The sequence below is a fragment of the Bubalus kerabau genome, chromosome 4 (genome assembly GCF_029407905.1).
Source record: "Bubalus kerabau isolate K-KA32 ecotype Philippines breed swamp buffalo chromosome 4, PCC_UOA_SB_1v2, whole genome shotgun sequence".
Lineage (NCBI taxonomy): Eukaryota > Metazoa > Chordata > Mammalia > Artiodactyla > Bovidae > Bubalus > Bubalus kerabau.
This window is the reverse complement of record NC_073627.1, coordinates 95139354-95158918: the sequence shown is the minus strand read 5'-3', so window position 1 is coordinate 95158918 and position 19565 is coordinate 95139354. Positions and strand designations below refer to the sequence as shown.

The following is a 19565-nucleotide window of genomic DNA, read 5'->3' as shown; positions in this document are numbered from 1 at the left end:
TAATTTATATATAAATTATAAATTAATATATATTTATTATATGTTAAGGAAGAAACACAAGCTGGAATCAAGATTGCCGGGAGAAATATCAATAACCTCAGATACGAAGATGACACCACACTTATGGCAGAAAGTGAAGAGGAACTAAAAGCCTCTTGATGAAAGTGAAAGAGGAGAGTGAAAAAGTAGGCTTAAAGCTCAACATTCAGAAAACGTAGATCATGGCATCTGGTTCCATCACTTCATGGGAAATAGATTGGGAAACAGTGGAAACAGTGTCAGGCTTTATTTTGGGGGGCTCCAAAATCACTGCAGATGGTGACTGCAGCCATGAAATTAAAAGACACTTACTCCTTGGAAGGAAAGTTATGACTAACCTAGATAGCATATTGAAAAGCAGAGACATTACTTTGCCAACAAAGGTTCGTCTAGTCAAGGCTATGGTTTTTCCTGTGGCCATGTATTGATGTGAGAGTTGAACTGTGAAGAAGGCTGAGCGCTGAAGAATCGATGCTTTTGAACTGTGGTGTTGGAGAAGACTCTTGAAAGTCCCTTGGACTGCAAGGAGATCCAACCAGTGCATTCTGAAGTCCATTCTGAAGGAGATCTGTCTGAAGTCCAGTCCATTCTGTAGTCCATTCTGAAGGAGATCAGCCCTGGGATTTCTTTGGAAGGAATGATCCCAAAGCTGAAACTCCAATACTTTGGCCACCTCATGCGAAGAGTTGACTCATTGGAGAAGACTCTGATGCTGGGAGGGATTGGGGGCAGGAGGAGAAGGGGACAACAGAGGATGAGATGGCTGGATGGCATCACCGACTCGATGCACGTGAGTCTGAGTGAACTCCGGGAGTTGGTGATGGACAGGGAGGCCTGGTGTGCTTCGATTCATGGGGTTGCAAAGAGTCGGACACGACTGAGCGACTGAACTGAACTGAAGGTATTTCTATAGTATATTTATATTTATATATAATTACATATATAGTATTTTAACATGATAAACTTTATTGACTTTTTCCATTATAAATTTTGCTTTTATGACACAATCAGACAAATATTTATTTTTCCCTAATTGTTCTGTAGTTTCCTTTACATTTTTTTCTTTTTCTTTACTTTTTGCATTTTACTCTTGAAACATTGATGTTTTATTTTAGTGTATAGCATAACTCTTTGAATGCAACTAATGATCTTTTTTCTAAATAGTTTTTTCTACAGAGTTCTAAATAGTTTCTAAATATTCTTTTTAAATAGTTGCCCAACTTCTTTCCCCACTGATCTAAAAGGCGCTCTTGTCACATAATAATAACAGTTATATAGTAATTATTGTATAATACTAATGGCAAATACTTATATGAGTGATTATTATGCAACTATTTCAGGGTATTTTATAATTATTTCATCACTTCATGTTAAATCTATGAAATAAGTGCTTTGAATACTTTAGAAGTAGATTATTCCTACTTTTATACATAAAGAAACAGATGCTCAGAAATGTTAAATGACTTATCCAAGCTCACACAGCCAATAAGAGGCAGAGTTGAAGTTAGAATTCACTGAGTACACCTGCTAAAGACTGCATAGACCCTGTGCTCCACTGCTTCAGACACACTGTGAACACTTTATGTACTTTGGTTTTAATTCTGAGGGTTTTTTAACTCTATTATTTGATCTGTATGATTTCTTACCCCAGAGTAAGAATTGTTTCAATTACTATAAATTTATAATCTATTTTGATAAGATTATTTTCCTATTTTTTCTTTGCAACTTCTTGACAATTCATCTTACCATACAAAATTTCTAATTATTTTTTCAAGTTAGGAAAAAAGCCCTCTTTGATTGAATATATTTAATTTATAAATTTATTTTGGAACACTGATAGTTTTTACAAAATTAACTTGTTTTATCTAAGAATAAAGAATGAGATTCTCCATGATCAAGTTCTTAAAAGAGTTTCTCAGTAAAATCAGTACTTTCTTCATCTACACCCTATGCATTACTTGTGAAGTTTTCTCCTAATTTTGTCACGTTTGTTACTATTGTGAGTGAAATTTCTTCCCATCATGTTTTCTAATTCAGTATTCTCAAGATGTCCCCAGGGGAGCAATAGTCCTAAGAAATTATCCTGAAGAGTTTTCATGATCTGAATGGTTGAGGAAACACTTCTCAAACCGTATGTATATGTGGCTGGTGAAACTTTGAGAGGCGGCTAGAGTGTGAAATGTTTCCTGAATGTATTTGGTATAGTGTATAGTGTATAGTGAAGTCGCTCAGTCGTGTCTGACTCTTTGCAACCCCGTGGACTGTAGCCTACCAGGCTTCTCTGTCCATGGGATTCTCCAGGCAAGAATACTGGAGTGGGTTACCATTTCCTTCTCCAGGGGGTCTTCCCGACCTGGGGATCTTCCTGACCCAGTGATCAAACCCGGGTATCCCTCATTGGAGGCAGCTGCTTTAACCTTTAGCCACCAAAGAAGTGGTGGTGTATTTGGTATAGAAACTTAATTTCGAGGAGCATTTTTTGATTACAGAGGATAGCAATTGTAATAACACACTCTAGGAAATTTTGCTCAACAGTGTCATTACGTATTATTTTTGCAGATTGTTAATATTTTGAGCCAGATATTGATAATATTAAAAAAAAGTATCTTCATATTTTTAGGTAGACCTTGGTTGGCATGTATCTAGATGACCATATGGTTTTTCCCCCGCTTTCAAACTACGGATGTTATGGATTAAACAATAGAAATCTTAACATTAAACTAAATCAAAATCCCTGTAGGGAAAAAAAACCCTTTTTGATTTTTTGATTCACCAATTTATCATGCTTTTAATATAGTGCTGAATTCAACATACTAATATTTACATAGCTTCTTGCATCTCTATTTATAAGTTAAATTGGACAAATTGTCTTCTATCTTCCCTATTGTTTTCCTTTCCTTCCATCTTCCTCCCCTCTTCCTCCATTCTTCTTCTCTTTTTTCCTTCTTTTCTTTCTCTGTCATGTTTTAGAGGGTTAAGCTAGCTTTATAAAATGAATAACTTTTCATATTTTTTAGCTCCCAATATGGAAATTCTTAGAAACTGTAAAAGAATTTTCCTATAAATTCAAATGTAAAGTATTTATTTTTAAATAAAAAATCTACATTAATTTTCAAAGGGGGTTTCCTGATGATATGACGGCTTGGGGTTTATACTTCTGGACCAAATTTTTGTAGTTGATACATTCCTTACAAAATATCTCTTCCTTCAAATATGCCCACACAGAAATGTATAGAATACTCTTTTTATTATTAAAAATACCTCTAAACCCTATCTTTACACATTTATGATTTTTTTTCTCCCCAAAGGACCAATTCTTTATTTTTCATTCTATCATTTTTCTCCTTTTAAAATAATTATTTTATTCTTTAAGAAAAACTTTTTTTCCCACTCTTTGAATTTATTTTGTTGTTTCACCCCATCTCCTTATGTCAAGACTTAATCTATTTATTTTAATTTTAAATAAAAATAGAAATGAAAAAGAATGAAAAGCTACAATTTTTGTTTGATTATGATTTGACCAAGCCCTGTGAGTTTTGATACTAAATCAGAATACAGGTGGCAAATGCAAATTATGCAGATTGTTTTGTCTCAAATCCATCTTCGATATTTATTCTCTGTGTGGCCTTTAGAAAGTTACTTGGCCTCTCTGTGCCTCAGTTTATCTACATGTAAGAGGAAAATAATAATATTCACTTCAGAATTTTTGAGAGAATTATGAGATAATATATGCAAAATAATTGCATTAGTGACTGACACATGTAAGTGTTGAGTAAATATTTATTACGTTATCTTTTTATTTTCTATGCAACTTGTACTTTTATTCTGAATTTCATTTACCTCGGTTACTAGGTCTCTAACGATTTCTATTAATTGCTAGTTTTATTTCCCTACAGCTAGAGAATTTGACCTATAAAATTTATGGCAATGTAGTTTTGAGGGAGATGGATGAAGGAGGGGAATTATGTGTATTGAACATTGTTAGACATTGTGTTGATGTGAGTGGTTGCTTTCAGAGCTCTAAAACAGGAATGCAGGAATCTGATTCATGTTGGTCTTTTCTCTAATCCTGCAATTCCTTCACTATGATACTATACTTAAGTTGCATATTATGTGTTGCTTTGGAGTAAAAATGCACACCATCTTCTTGGGTTTGCACACCTGCTTGGCTCTATTCCAAAAACTAGTTTACTGAAAACAGGAGAAAGACATTGTGGAATTATTTAGGTGCTGAACAGATATTCCTAATATTCCCAGATTCATTTATGAAAGAGGAAATGGCTTTCTCACAGGGCTTTTAAGCTGCTTAACAAAGATGAGGACCTTGCCTCTAAAGCCGACTCTAGGATAGATTTCTCATGAAAAAACTAAAAAAAAAAAAAAAAAGGGATGAAGAACAACTGAACGAAATGTGGGAAACACTTAGCACTCATTTCACTGAAAAGCTGGCCAAAGTGGTCAGATCTGATGCGTGCTGCAAGGTCTTTCTGAGCCAAAATATCCTTTTTATTGGTCTCTTCAATTCCTTTCCTGAAGATGTTCTCAGTCTCGGCTGCTCATTTTTAACCACTTGTGCATGTGTGTGTTAGTCACTCAGTCATGTCTGACTCTCTGCGAACCCAAAGATGTAGCCCTCCAGGATGCTCAGTCCATGGGATTCTCCAGGCAAGAATACTGGAGTGAGTAGCCATTCCCTTCTCCAGGGGATCTTCCCGACCCAGGGATGGAACCCAGGTCTCCTGCACTGCATGCAGGTTCCTTACCATCTGAGCCACCAAACATACTACGGTTATTATATTTCACCACTTGGGGAATTTTAAAAAATATACATGGAGGCTGGGTCTCAGGCAGGTGAATCAGAATCTCAGTGGAGCAGGGGCCTCGGGCATTTGTAAAATAATCTTCAGAGGAGTCTAGTGTGCAGCCTTGGTTGAGAACCACCAGGTAGACATTCTCCCCGAAGTCCAAAATGAAAGTGGAAGATGACGCACTGAGCCATCCTCCAGTATGGCAGGGAAGAGGAGAGGCCGTGGGGCAACGACACTCCCAAAGGAAACTTGGAGTTATGAGACTTAGCCAGAAAGAGAAAACTAGGCGAATGTGTGAGAGACATTGGGCAGTGACCCCTAAAGTGGGAACTTGTGGAACATGCGGAAGGACACAGGGCTGGGAAAATATAAAGGGTCAGACAGAGGAAGGGGGCTTCCCAGGTGGTGCTGGTGGTAAAGAAAGTGAAAGTCGCTTAGTTGTGTCCACTCTGCAACCCCACAGACTATATGATCCATGGAATTCTCTAGGCCAGAATACTAGAGTGGGTAGCCTTTCTCTTCTCCAGGGAATCTTCCCAACCCAGGGATCGAACCCAGGTCTCCTGCTTTGCAGGGAGATTCTTTACCAGCTGAGCCACAAGGGAAGCCCAAGTATGCTGGGATGGGTAGCCTATCCCTTCTCCAGGGGATCTTCCCAACCCAGGGTCTCCTGCGTTGCAGGCAGATTCTTTACCAACTGAGCTATAAGGGAAGCACATGCCTGCTGATACAGGAGACGTAAGAGACGTGGGTTCAATCCCTAGGTGGGGAAGATCCCCTGGAGTAGGAAAAGGCAACCCACTCCAGTATTTTGCCTGGAAAATTCCTTGGACAGAGGAGCCTGTCAGGCTACAGTCTTGGGATCGCAAAGAGTTGGACATGACTCAAGCGACTTATCACATGGGCACAGACGAAGGAAGGGAATTGCAAAGCAGAGAAGAGAGGAAAGGCAGGCAGCATCTCTGAAGGACCCGGAGTGCACAGTATGCTGTGCTGAAACAGTTTGCCTCCTGAGTTCACTCACTTCTCAAAACCACTCTCTAAAACATGAGCTATTTCCCCTAAGTTAAAAACGAGGAAACAGAGACTAAGTTATTAAACAACTTTTCACTAATGCAGTGGGCAAGGAGGCTTTGAATCCGTGCATTCCTCTACTCAAGTTTCTCTAATATGGTGACAGGGCCCCTACCTTCCTCAGACCTCCTGAAACTGAATCTTGAGCCTGGGAATGGAAATTGTAACAAGTTCTCAGGTGTGATTGTTATGCCCCTAATTGTTAGAGGCCTGGTGTCTCACACTCCAGCTCTTTAGAAATGTCAATGACTCTCTCAGGGATCATGGAAAAGGCAGATTGTGACTCAGTGACTAGGGGGAGGCCTGAGATTCTGCATTTCCAACAAGCTTTGGGGCAATGCTAAAGCTACTGGTGTGCAGACCACACTTGGAGTAAGGAGAGCTCTACCCCCCTGCCCAGTACCTCATCCTCACAGTCAGGCTTCTGCAAGCAGCCAGGCTGGCTGGGATGTTCACAGGCGTGTCTGCTGATGGCTGCTCAGCTGGCTTCTCACCAGGGGAGAGGGCTCACCTCGCTCATCTGTCAGAGGGAGCAGCCAAAGCCACTGGCAAGCACCTGCTCCCAGCCCTCAGGAAGCCAGCACTGAATTTAGCCCCACAGCAGCCGAGCTGCGGAGAGACAGGATTTACAGGCAATTGCCGGCAACCACAGTCTGCCCCAGCCCCAGCACACCGCCTGTAACCAATTCTGTTTCTGCCAAATAGCTGGACCTGGGAAATTGCAAGGAAAAGAGCTTAACCCCAGGAAGCCGGAGTTTGGGATCTTTTTAGTGTTATTTTTTCTTAATCAGTACATTTGGGATCTATTACCCCATGACTTTTTGTTTTTCCCAGTGTGTGGGCTTTATGGGATTTCACCTTCATTGGGGAGTATTTCAGACTTAGGAGTTTAATTCTGTTATCTTTTTCTGCTTGATCATACAAACAAAGGCACTGACCAAGAACTTGTTACTTCATGAGGGAAAGAAATCCTATTTCTCTGCTATCTCCCCCAAAAGGCTTGGCTCTTTCTGAAAAATTAATCACCCTATCTTTTACACATTTAAGCTCCTTGGCATTGCATGAGAAATTATCTGTTCCGCACTTGAATCAAGCAAAAGCAACTCCATACGCTTGTCCTTAATCTCTCTTAGTTTTCTTCCAATTAGATGCAATCTTTTTTTCCAATACTCTAATTAATACTTCCACATTAAATATTAGGCCTTGCAAGAGAAAAATCAGCTGTAATATAGTCGCATCAAGCCAAACAGGATTTTCAAGCCCTTGCCCTTAATCTTTCTTTCAATTTTCTGCCATTTAGAAACAATTTCCCCCCCCCAACACGCTAATGAATGCAAATGATATTCGTGATTAGTTAGTATTATGCTAATCTGAGCCTGGAATTTACCTAAATCTGCATGGTGTTGTCTGAGCACCAGATTGCTTTGGGTTTCTGAGGAAAATTACATTAGCCTGCCAGATGTACAAAACATGATAGAGTAGAAATCTGAGCAAATAATCAAGATTACATTAGTTTTGTTTCTTAATGAACAACTGTTGGCATTAGGGATTACAGACAAATTATGGTTTTCCTCTCTGAGCTCAAGCAGCTAAGCAGCTGTTGTGAAGGTCCCCTTTTCCTGACTACCCCTAAATAGATTGGGAGCCACTAGGGCAGGGGGAAAGCATCTAAAATTTCACATAATTTAATTTGTTCCATTACCAAGTAATCATCACTCCGAGGCCCACAGCTAACCTCCAAATCCACCCCCATCCCCCTGCCCCACTTCTCTCTGGAATGCAGGAGCAATTCAAGTGAGTATCTGGGGCAGAAACTCAATGTGTTTTTCTTCTCTCCTGGCTTTGGAGGGACATGAGTTACATGCCTCCAAGCCGTACCTGCTTTCTGTACCCTGTGGGCCACTTTCCAAAAGGGTGCCTGCCTAATTCCTGCTACTTGGGTGACACAGATGGAATGCGGCTGATAAGGATTCTGTAGGTAACACAGTACATCTGGCCACAGTCTCATAGGCTGGGGAAACCAGAAATTTGCAGAAAACAGCAGCCATCTGAGCTCAGACCCTTGTCCTGTGTTACTTGATCTATGTCTGTGAAGTTTCACTATAATGAAATCCTTGTCCTGCAGTGGATCTGTGGCATGTGGCATAGTGGTGGTACCAATGGTGTATAGGTAGGAGTGTTTTCATAGCCCATGGCCCTGTTCCTGAGCATTTTTTTCCTTTAATCAGCAAAATAGAACTGTTGGTGTGGATTTTTCTGCTCAATCCAAGTGCTCTAAAAGCATAATGCCTTCTTCTATGTGCTATTTTCAGGCGAAGAGTCACATGCTCTCTTACCACTGGGTCTTTATATATGCTGACCTCTCTGTAGAAATGAATCTTCTCCCCTCTCTCCTTTGTCGCTGGAGAAACTATACCATCTCTAAGATGAATTAGGTACCTCTCTTACGTAGCTTTATGACAGCCAATACCTCTCCAACAAAGGACTTGTCCCACTGCATTCTCCACTCTATGGAAGCTCCATAAGGCAGGGAAGGAGGTTCATCTTGTTCATACAGAGTTTCTGGTGCATTCTCTGTACAAATGTGTTGACAGATTGAGTAGATTTATGCCGTTGCAAATGCAGTGTAAAGAGGAAGGCAAAGGTTTGAGTCTATAAACCATTGTAAAATGGATGTTTGTAATAAAATATTGGCAACAAGGTCATCACAAAGTTATGTATGTTTTGTATAGTGGCTAAGGACCTGTCAACCCATGGCCTTATGTTTTGGAGGAAGATAACTAATGAAGAACAGGTGTTTGTGTTTATGGGCACAGGCAGCTCTTGACTTGCTCTAGTTGGCTAAGCACAGCTGCCTTGAGAATGGAACTTCTCTTCCTGCCTCCTGTCTCCACCTTTGTGATCATTCCCCACCCGGTGAGTGACCCCTTGCTGGTGAGTCTCATTTTTTTTTTTAAAATCAACACCACCTATTATTCAACTGGCTGGCCTAGATTCCCTAAGATTCCCATCATGAACCAGTATCGAGTGGTGGGATGCTGGATGCACTGTCAGGATAGAAAGAATAGAGTAGAAAAAAGAAAGAAGAAGAGGAAGAAGATGTCTGTTAGGCACACCTGCAGTCGTAACCCTCAACCCTCACTACCTCTGTCCCATAGTTTCGGGCATGGGAAGAAACCCAAAGAGAGGAAGATGGAGAGAAAGGGAAACCAAGTCATCAAGGAAGAAAAGCTTCTTCCTTCCCTGCCTTGTCAGTAATAGGAAGTGAAAGAGGAGAGGGACAAGAAGGAGGGAGGAGTAAAGGGTACCAGCTGTTCCTCCTCCACCTCCCTAGCACTCTCCAGGGGCCCCAGGCTGTACTACTGGTTCTCAACTCCCCTTTCTGAAGCAGACTAGTGGAGTCTACTCTCAGTCCCTTAGAGATGCGGAATTCCTTCTCCCCTGTTGCGAAAGGGGCTGATGAAAGGAGGAAGGGCCCTTTCCCTGAATCAGACGGGTGCTATGCACCCAGCGCTGGTTGCCTGGAGCCACTTTTGCACCTGGTACACTGTGGGTGAAACTGTCTTTGATGTGTCCTTTGAGGGCCTACTACACACGTTATAGAATTTCTGACTGACTGACTGCTGGTGAGCTTCAGAGCCTGGCTCGTTTGTAAGTGATGTGTTTGTTTGGAGGCGCCTCTATGAAAAGCAGAGCTGACTTTATAAATGTATGTATTATTAATTGATATGTATAGAATTTATAAATTGGGTGTCCAAAGCACCAATGATGAGCTAAGAAACTGGCACCTAGGGCAAGCTCAAGTTCATTCAACACGTCTTGTCGATGACCCCTGACCAAGGATACGGGGGCATGGGAGAAGTCAAAAGAAGAAACGTAAGGCCACGGAAAACCTGATCTGTTTCCCAGAAATTTACCACTGAGTTCAGCAAAAACATGAAATCAGTGACACCTGTATACAGACTTACATGGACAGGAACTCAGAATCCAGAAGTCAGTTTGTCAAAACAAGTAATAAGTGGAGCCTTTCTAGAACTGAAGTCACTGACTTAATAGCTAAGAATCATTTCCCCTACATGTAGTTTCAGTGGCTTTTTTGGTGGGAAGGAGAAGTTGATTTTAATTTTTAACCTTATTCTTTGCTTTTCCTTATGTATCAGTTCAGTCAAAGTCGCTCAGTCGTGTCCAACTATTTGGGACCCTATGAATCGCAGCATGCCAGGCCTCCCTGTCCATCACCGTCTCCCAGAGTTCACTCAAACTCACGTCCATCGAGTCAGTGATGCCATCCAGCCATCTCATCCTCTGTTGTCCCCTTCTCCTCCTGTCCCCAATCCCTCCCAGCATGAGGGAGGGATTTTCCAATGAGTCAACTCTTCGCATGAGGTGGCCAAAGTACTGGAGTTTCAGCTTTAGCATCATTCCTTCCAAAGAACACCCAGGGCTGATCTCCTTTAGAATGGACTGGTTGAATCAACTTGCAGTCCAAGGGACTCTCAAGAGTCTTCTCCAACACCACAGTTCAAAAGCATCAATTCTTCGGCGCTCAGCTTTCTTCACAGTCCAACTCTCACATCCATACATGACCACTGGAAAAACCATACCTTGACTAGACGGACCTTTGTTGGCAAAGTGATGTCTCTGCTTTTCAATATGCTATCTAGATAGGATTTATTTATTGTAAAGCATTGCAGTTATATTTTATATGTGGTTAATGATATTAACATGAAGACTTTCTATACACTGGGCAGGCCTATGTATATTAACTCAGTGAATCCTCATAACAGCCTTCAGAGTAGATCCTGCTACCATCTCCCTATATAACAGTTAAGGAAACTGAGGCACAGAGAGGTTACATCATCTACATTTATCCTGCTGGTCAATAGCATATTTGGGATTTGATCCCAGGTAGTCTGACCTTAGAAGCCCAGACTCTTTATGGCTTTTGCAAATACATGCCATTCTGACTCCCAACATTATCTGAAACACCCTCCAAAAACCACTTTTATATTCTATGCTCTCTTCCATTTTAATTTCAGCTGCCCCTCAGTTCTCTCCTTTAAAAATATTATAAAATGCAGATTACTGAGAATATGAAGTTTCCATATTCTAAAGAAAATATTTATACTTTCTCACTTTCATCCATTCCATATGGGGCTATGCAAAGTGCAACAGCTATTACCTTACAAAGCACCTCAGATTTCCTTCTACTAAGAATTTCAGGGGGAAGAAAATTCTTTAAGAAAACACCTATTTCATCATCATGTTTTTTTTTTTTTTTTCCACCAAAAGGCTATTTCTTTATGTTTTTAGTGGGAAATTAAAAATTAAAGGTGTACACATTATTTCCCCCCTCAACTTCTTCCATCTAATTTTATCAAATTATTTGCAAAATGAAGGCCTGTCCTATAAAGTGGTAACTCTCTGATGAAGATAAGAATTCAGCCTGTGTTATAAATATGAACCCAGCCCAAGAGCCATCACCTCCTTTGTGTCCTTCCTGTTCTTCTTCTCAGGGCTGACCAGACTGATTCTTTTATCCTTCTGTGTCTGTGTGTGCTCAGTCATGTCCAAGTCTTTGAGACCCCATAGAATGTAGCCCTCCGGGAGCAGCTCACAGGAAAAAAATTTCAGTAGAATGATCTACAGCCACAGACCTCCAAGCAGTCACTCTTTTCTCATGAGTATGGAATTCCTTTAAAAGGTGGGGCTCAGATAATAGAAGACCTCTAAACACAAGAATCTGAAGCACGTGCATGCAGATAGCAAATGCAACCTTGGAGAACATTCACCTTCACTTGGTATTTTTCAAACCATGTATCATGACCCACTAGTGGTTCAATATATCAATTTAGTTAGACAACACCTTCATTTGAAAAGATGAGAGAGAATAAAATAAAAACTATTAAAAGCACATTACAGGTATTAGGAGTAAAGAGAGTTCTATGAATGTTGAATTTTCACTCTACATATTTATGTATGTGTATATTAGGTTATGATGAGAGGCCCATAAAAGTTGAAAACCACTGCATTTCAGTGGCTCAAAGCGGCAGGCAGAACTCAGAGGTTAAATGGCTTCCTTGTGCTTGCAGACCAGCTCAGGAACATCATCTAGTTCTTTGGTTCTCAGTGCCACTGTCATTTCACGGCCCCCACTGATTCAGGACAAGAAAATAAAGCCAAACAAAAGAAAGCTGTAACACTGTTAACCCAGCAGAGAATGATGCTTCCAGGGTACCGGAGGCAGAGCAGGACAAAGGATTCAGAAGTCTTTCAGCCTTTTTGAAACTCTCAACAGTACATTCAAAGGAAGGTTTCCAAGAACTTCTAATCAAAAGATGAATAAGTTATGGGATCTAACATACAGATGGCGACTATACTTATCAGTACTGTCCTGTACACTTCGAATATGATAAGACTGCTGCTACTGCTCAGTCGCTTCGGTCGTGTCCGACTCTGTGCGACCCCATAGACGGCAGCCCACCAGGCTCCCCCATCTCTGGGATTCTCCAGGCAAGAATACTGGAGTGGGTTGCCATTTCCTTCTCCAATGCATGACAGTGAAAAGTCAAAGTGAAATCACTCAGTCGTGTCCAACTCTTAGCAACCCCATGGACTGCAGCCTACCAGGCTCCTCCATCCATGGGATTTTCCAAGCAAGAGTACAGTAGATCGTAAATGTTCTTATCACACACAGACACAAACATAGGTAATGAGGTGATGGAAGTGTTAACAAACCTTATTGTGGTAGTCATTTCATAATATAAAATGCATCAAATTATCACCATATACACCTTCAACATATATAATGGTGTTAAGTTTATCTCAAGAAAGCTGGAAAAATAATGAACCCAAGAACTGTTTCTTCATATTTCACAAAGCCTTTCAGAAATGGTAGGTTTATCCAGAATGAGGTGACTAACTAAAACGTCAAGTTCCTTTTCTCTGGCTAGAATTGCATCAACCCCATGTGGTAACGTGGATTGTGATGTGCTGGTCAGATGTCCCTTGATGTCTCTGGTTAATCCCAGCGTGGGGAGGGGCCAATACACTGACTCCTGCTCATGGCACTGCCTGTTATTAACTGTGTAAATCTGGGCAAACTGCTTAAACCCTCAGAGCTTCCACTTCTTCTGCTATGAAATAGAAGTTACATCTACTCTTCAGTATTGTTAAAAGAATTAAATAAGATCATATACAGGATGTGCGCAGCAGAGGAGCTGGTACCTAGGAGTGCTTAGAGATGGTCATGTCTTTAAAAATGCAGTAACTCACAGTTCAATAAATGCAACTTGCTAAGTTAATGGATTCTTTCCAAATACAGGGTGGAGGTGGAAACAGAACGAAGGAAGTACCCTTGGGGGTAATGGTGAAAACTGATACCTTCGGAACAACTTAACCCCTATATGCTGCCTGTTTGCTGAGAGACTGGGATGCTGTTTTCTTATTTCTTCCTTGGAGAAATGGCTTTGGTCAAAACCTTTTGGATGCTCAATTATTATTCACTTTACCCATTGATAGTCCTTTGGCCAAGCGTTTAGAGAATATTAATCAATACATCAGCAACATTTCACTACACCCATGCTGTTGTTTAAAATTCCCTATTAAAGCTTAGAAAAATGCCTATCGGCAAAAGCAAATGTTTTCAAAGCACCTGATAAGAAAAGCACTTGCAAGGGAGATAAAGTGAAGGGAAGCATCCCAAACCAACAAATGTGGCTGGTTCTGAACTGATTGATTGATTCGTTAATTAATTTATGATGGCACAACAATAATTACAAGCTACTGTTTGTCAGCCAAATCACTTGTGATGAAGTCAAAGGTTCACATCTGTGTGCATGTCCCAAGGATCAATGCATCACATTAGCTTGGTTGGCTTTTTTCCCACTAAAAGTTAACATGTGTCATCAATATTCCAGCGTTTGTGTGTGTAAACTAATTGATCGAACATTCATGCTACATAAACATGTGGCTTGTATAATGCGGGGTACCATTTATAAACATCTTTGGTGCCAAGAAAATGAATAGCCTCACATAAGGTAATTAATATCTTATTGGAAAAATAAAATGGCAATTTAGTGTTATTCCTTCTACTTATGGATAAAAAAAGCAGTCCTGCCTCTTCAATGTCTTGGTCATTATTGTATGAGATAGTATTCCACAGTTCCTCCTAAGAGCAAATCTGAGGAAATTTTACAAAGGAGAAAGAAGTTTGCGTGAGGTTGTTCAGATTTATCAACAATAGCTAATGAATTGTGACTCTAGAAAGTTACAAATTATTTTCCTCTGCAACGCATGCTATAACACACATACTGTTGTTGTTGAGTCATTCAGTGGTGTCTGACTCTTTGCGACCCCATGGACTGTAGCCCACCAGTCTCCTCTGTCCATGGGATACTCCAGGCAAGAATACTAGAGTGGGTTGCCATTTCCTTCTCCAGGGTACTTTCTAATCCAGGGATCAAACTCACATCTCCTGCATTGACAGGCAGATTCTGTACCACCAAGCCAAGGAAGCCGTAATATATATGATGTTATTTTTAGCCTTATAGTCTCCCATCTGTATCTACCCCAGGTCCACATTTGAGAAATCCGAGTTTATTTTCCTGTGCATAACCGCTACCAGACTAGCTGTCAGCATCAGCATTAAACCTTGACACTTGGTTGGAACACTGAAAAGTAAAGCAAACCCTACTTATTTAGTAGTCACAGCTTTCCCTGCTCCTTCAAGCCAGAGGCTCTGCTTTCGAAGGATGACAGCGTTCCTAGTTGTTTGCAGTGATGGGAGTGTTTGGGAGCAAAAGTTATGATCCACAATTTTTTATCCCATGGCTCTCTACCATCATTTCACATTAAAATATCCAAAAAGAAACTTGGGAGGGGGACAGTACACAAAAGCAGTTGCTACTATCATTAGTTTCTTTTTTTATTATTTTATTTTATTTTTAAACTTTAATGAATCTTATATACAGGCAGGGGGAGGGTCTGGCCGAGAGGGCTCTCATATTTTCCAGGGGACTCCAGAATACTCTTCCAGGTTCACAGGTCTTAGGAGGAGGGGTGGGTAACCTTCCGGCTTTGGAGATGAAGCTGCAGAGTCTCTAACGCTGGAGCAGCACTCTTAGTGCTGGCATCAGGAAACTGTTCTCAGTTTTCATTTTGACTCAGGCTTGCAGTCTTTGAAAAGGGCCCAGTCCACGTAGATGACTGTTTTTTCACTTTACCTCCTTTCTCAAGATTATTTAGAAGCTGTCAGTGTTGTCACTTCAGTCGTGTCCAACTCTTTGCAACCCTATAGACTGTAGCCCACCAGGCTCCTCTGCCCATGGGATTCTCCAGGCAGGAATACTGGAGTGGGTTGCCATTCCCTTCTCCAGGAGATCTTCCTGACTCAAGGATAGAACCCGGGTCTCCTGCATCACAGGCACATTCTCTACCGTCTGAGCCACCAGGCTGGGTACTTTCTTTCTCACTTTGCCAAAGACCCCTGTCCCTCCTACCCTACTGATTCCGTTTGAGAGTTTGGTTATTCTCAGTGTGTTTTCTTGAGTCCTCATCCAAACACAAGATGTTAAACTGTTAATCCATAACCAAGGGCTTTTCCAATATTACAATAAAGGTAACACATGTGGAAAGATGATTGAAACCTTAGAGTGGGAAAATAATCAATTCTCTTAAATGAAACTTATATCATCAAAAATAAGAAATTCAACAAAAAGTTCACTTATTCCAAAGTCTTCTTGCTTTAGTCATTTACCCCTCAAAGTATATTAGCCTTTTCCAAAATCTCCAAATCTGTAAACCCCTGAAAGGTCTTAGTCACGTTGATAAAGGTAGAGTTGAGAAAATAGGAAATGGCAAATGCTGATAACAATGGTTATTTCCCTGCTGGCTGACTTGGTGAAAACCATGGGCCTGTCTGCTGGAAGGGAAATACTATTTTGCAGTTTTCAACTGCATTATTCCAACTCTCACCGTCAGCTTTAAAACTTTGCGGCTAATTTCACTGTAATTCCTTCATGCTTTTAGCACTTAAGTTTCATCTTGACATTGGCATCATGGTGTTCATAACTTGGGCCACAGATTAGGCACCCATCAACGTTGATCAACTCAGAACTTACTGTGTCTCTTAGTTGAATGGGTTAGCAAGGGTCTTGATGCAATTTAACAATTACTCGTTAAGGGCATTTTATGTGCAAAATACTGTTTGAAAGTGTTAGTCATGCCTGACTCTTTTCAACCCCATGGACTGTAGCTGCCAGGCTCCTCTACATGGAATCTCCAGACAAGAATACAGGAGTGGGTTGCCATTTCCTTCTCCAGGGGATTTTCCCGACCCGAGGATTGAATCCAGGCCCCCTGCATTACAGGCAGGTTCTTTACTGTCTGAGCCTCCAGGGAATTTGGTAAATAAGACTTGGTCCTCATCCTCTTGGGGTTTATAATTTTTGGTTGTACATCTGAGCAATAAATAAGACAAATCTTATATCCAAACATAATAAATGTCATATGAAAAAGTACAATCATTTGCATGGAATACAGGTTAAACACAGCGTAGAAACGTCACATATGCTAGGGTGTCTCAGTTCAAACAGTTGTTGATATTGTTACTTCTAACAATTGTGAAAATGAGAGGGAAAAATTCCCATTTAGAGTATACTGTGCTGTCCATTATATTATGGGATGAGCTAAATCATTCCTATTATAATACATGCTAAGTGTGAGTTGCAATAATAACTTCATCAAGGAATTATTATAACCTGAGTTTTTGTGGTACAAGAACAAGCTTATATCAATGAAAAATCTAAGAGATGAACTGCAAGGTGGTACAGATGACCCCTGGGAAATTTTCCTTATGTCTTCGCCTTAAATATACAAAAGTGGGTGGTGGGTATTGCTCTCACTGCTATTGCATGGGATTGGGTGAACTAGAAGAGCACTGTTAGGTGAAGGATTAAGCCCTCTGAATTTAGCAGTAGAATTTGTGAAAAGCATCATGTAACGTTTAAGACAGCGAGCATTTTCTCTGTGCCTGGTGGAAATTTACCATTATCTCATGCTCCAGAACACTGCAATATTCTGGGAAGCTTTTTTCCACCTACCCATGTTTAACACAACCAGATAATAATATGTGTACCTTCGATTGGTTTTGCATTTTACAGTTTTCAAGCGTTTATTATGTATTATCTCATTGGAGCCTCACAAAAACCCCATGAGGTAAAGAGATATCATCAAAGCTTGAAAATGGAAACGCTTTGCTTGCCAATTTCTTTCCAAAAAATTTCCCCCAGATGGCTTATAACTATAGCGAGTCTAATTGTCTCGAGGAAAGAAGAATGGAATCACATTTCCAAAGAATTCAGCCACCTCCAATACCGGAACTGTATAATTCTCAGATTCAGCTGGAGAGGTGGTGAGCTGGGCCACTGGACACACAGGGAGAGCTGAGCCTTGGGAAGAGGTCAGGCTCCAAACCAGAGGGGTAGGCAGGTGCCAAGGAAGCAAGGGCGGAACACCTCACTGTGGTCACAAATCCTGAGTCATAACCCAGGTCACCACATGAGACTGTTGACTGGGGGGTTTTGGGGGAGGTGGAGCAGACAAACCTCAGACTTTGTGAATTTCAGTGTTTTTTTGCCCCCCCCCCCATTAATGGCATACACTTCGTAAGTTTCTTGACCTCAGAGTCCAGTGGCCCCATCTGTGAAATGGGACTGATAATTCCTGTTTCATTGTGCTATGCTAAAGACTGAATGGGATGACGGATATAAATTGTCTCCCCAAGTACCCAGCAAACACCTGGCAAGTAAGAGGCTTATAATAATCATTAAGTCCTCTACCTTTAAAAACAGTATTTTAGTTTAAATTAGCTTAAAATTAAGTTAATATGCAACATTGACCATTGAATATTGCTAAGCCCCAGGAAATACTTCAGGAGGCTCTGATTTTAAGAAATCTGCTACAATCTACAATGAAAAAAATACTGAATTTTTAGGATTCATTTAATGCTGTGGTCCCCAAACTTTCTGGCAACAGGGGCTGGCTGGTTTTGTGGAGGACAATTTTTCCACGGACTTGGGGAGGAGGGTGGTTTTGGGATAATTCAAGCACATTGCATTTAATATTCACTTTAGGTATATTGTTATTATTATATCAGCTCCACCTCAGATCATTGGGCATTTGATCCAGAGGCTGGGGACTCCTGATTTAACGTAAACAAGTCCCACCAAAAAAGTTTAGATGAATTCAAAAAGTCAACATGGTTATGAAAGCCCAATAGGAAGTACTAGAGTTATACTTACTTAAGCCACCTCATGTATTTTTGGAGCACCTACTAAGTGCGCAGACTAAAAGCCTGTATAGTCACAGTTTGTTGTGGCCCCTTGTGCCATGAACTTGGTATTTACACTACATTCACCAGGTGCCTCACTGACTCCATCTCATTCATCCTCACGACAGGTTGGAGCGACAAGTAATGAGTATGGTTATCTGCACTTTACAGCTGGCTCTACCAGCCACAAGAGGAGCAAATTCATTTGCCAGAGGTCACCAAATCTCCGTTTCCCAGGATTCAGTCCTGTGCTCATAAACATATCCATTATGTTATAACCTCAGAAAATGAACATAGCACTGAGGAATTTTTAAAATGCTTTCTGAATAAAGTCGTATTTTAGAGAGGTGCTGAGTTGAAATTTGTGTTAGAACATAAGAAATGAAAATTGTTATTAAAGCTGTCCATTACATGATATGCTAAATCTGCCCCATTATAAAGCATGCTAAGTATAAGCTGAAATAACAATAATGATCATAACTAACATTTACTGAGCTTTTTCTGCTTACTCTTTGCTAAGCACTTAAAATCCAACAAGATTTTAAATGCTGTGTTAGTAAAACACATAATATAGATACACGTATGCCTTAAGAGAAGTTCTCGTGAAAAGAACTTTTGCACTAAAGTGCACTACCCTATTTTGCACATTGAGACAGAGGAAGATAATTCTCTTTCACTGGGCAGGTATATTTTCACTGGTATAATTTTCCTATATCCAAGTTCATTTTCTCAGCCCCTCAAAATATATATTATAAACCATAGTATAGAAAAATGTCACAGAATAATCTCAGAATTAAAAAATGCCTACAAGATAGTGCTTGACACCATTCATCATCTTCCAGAAATACACTGTAGTTTCAATGACGTTGTAAGCATCAGATATCTGTTTTTTTTTTGTTTTTTTTTTTTTTTACTAGTCTCTAAACTGGAAAATCAATACCAGCTTTCCCATAGATTGAAGAGATAACACTTCTTGAGAACATGACCTTTTGCTTCCAAAAACAAACTGAAAAAAAGGATAGACAAGCACTTTGTTTCCTTACTCACTGATTAAATTAATAACCATCTAATCACTATTTATTAAGATAGGATCCAAAAGATATTTTCCTTATGCAAAGTGCATATGTTGAATTTGTTATGCAAGCACATAAGTGAAAAGAAACCATGGAAAATGAGATAAAAATCATTCTGAGGGAAAAGTGTTTTGGAAGAATATTAACATATTTGTATTTAATTACATCTTCTGTACAGTTTATTTTTATTTAATACTAAAATGGTATCACAAAAGAAAATATATCACTAAAGAATATAGG

At 40.2% G+C, this 19565-nt stretch overlaps 1 protein-coding gene and 2 long non-coding RNA genes across 20 annotated transcripts in view; 1 reads left to right on the top strand and 2 right to left on the bottom strand.

Moving 5' to 3' along the window:
- Positions 1–19565, bottom strand: part of NFIB (nuclear factor I B) — a 517914-nt gene that overhangs the window by 490657 nt on the left and 7692 nt on the right. The gene's annotated exons all lie outside the window — the stretch shown is intronic.
- On the bottom strand, positions 23–7482 carry LOC129650002 (uncharacterized). Its single transcript, XR_008713523.1, has 2 exons — positions 6325–7482; positions 23–751 (listed from the first exon to the last, which is right to left on the bottom strand). It is a non-coding gene; the product is annotated as an uncharacterized LOC129650002 (long non-coding RNA).
- On the top strand, positions 7630–18588 carry LOC129650001 (uncharacterized). Of its 2 annotated transcripts, none has more exons than XR_008713521.1 (3): positions 7630–7715; positions 8654–8837; positions 18381–18586. It is a non-coding gene; the product is annotated as an uncharacterized LOC129650001 (long non-coding RNA). The 2 variants fall into 2 exon arrangements; XR_008713522.1 differs by lacking the exon at positions 7630–7715 and adding an exon at positions 7727–8091 and having other exon boundaries at positions 18381–18588.